This window comes from Odontomachus brunneus, unplaced genomic scaffold (genome assembly GCF_010583005.1).
Source record: "Odontomachus brunneus isolate Ranch 3 - 2012 unplaced genomic scaffold, Obru_v1 Obru_scaffold_129, whole genome shotgun sequence".
NCBI lineage: Eukaryota > Metazoa > Arthropoda > Insecta > Hymenoptera > Formicidae > Odontomachus > Odontomachus brunneus.
In genome coordinates, this window is record NW_022639579.1 from 767,353 (window position 1) to 767,696 (window position 344).

The following is a 344-nucleotide window of genomic DNA, read 5'->3' on the forward strand; positions in this document are numbered from 1 at the left end:
TTGACATAACTACATATGCATAGCATAAGATCGTATGGACCAATGAGCATCGAATATTAAGCATCGAACACCAATATGGCGACTTAATACTCGATGCATCGATGCTCATTGGTACATATGGTCTCATGCTATGCATATGTAGTTATGTCAATTTGTGTGCGATAGCCCTTACAGCGCGTGAGCGCCCAAAAGGAACGCAGTCTATGGGCGCGTTCAGTAGACACAACAGTTGTACAACTGTTGAGTGATTCGTAAACGTAATTGGTCTAAATATAGGGAACCAACAGAATAAACCAATAAACATCGAGTGCTCACTGAGCGCTTTTATCTGCTGAACGCACCCA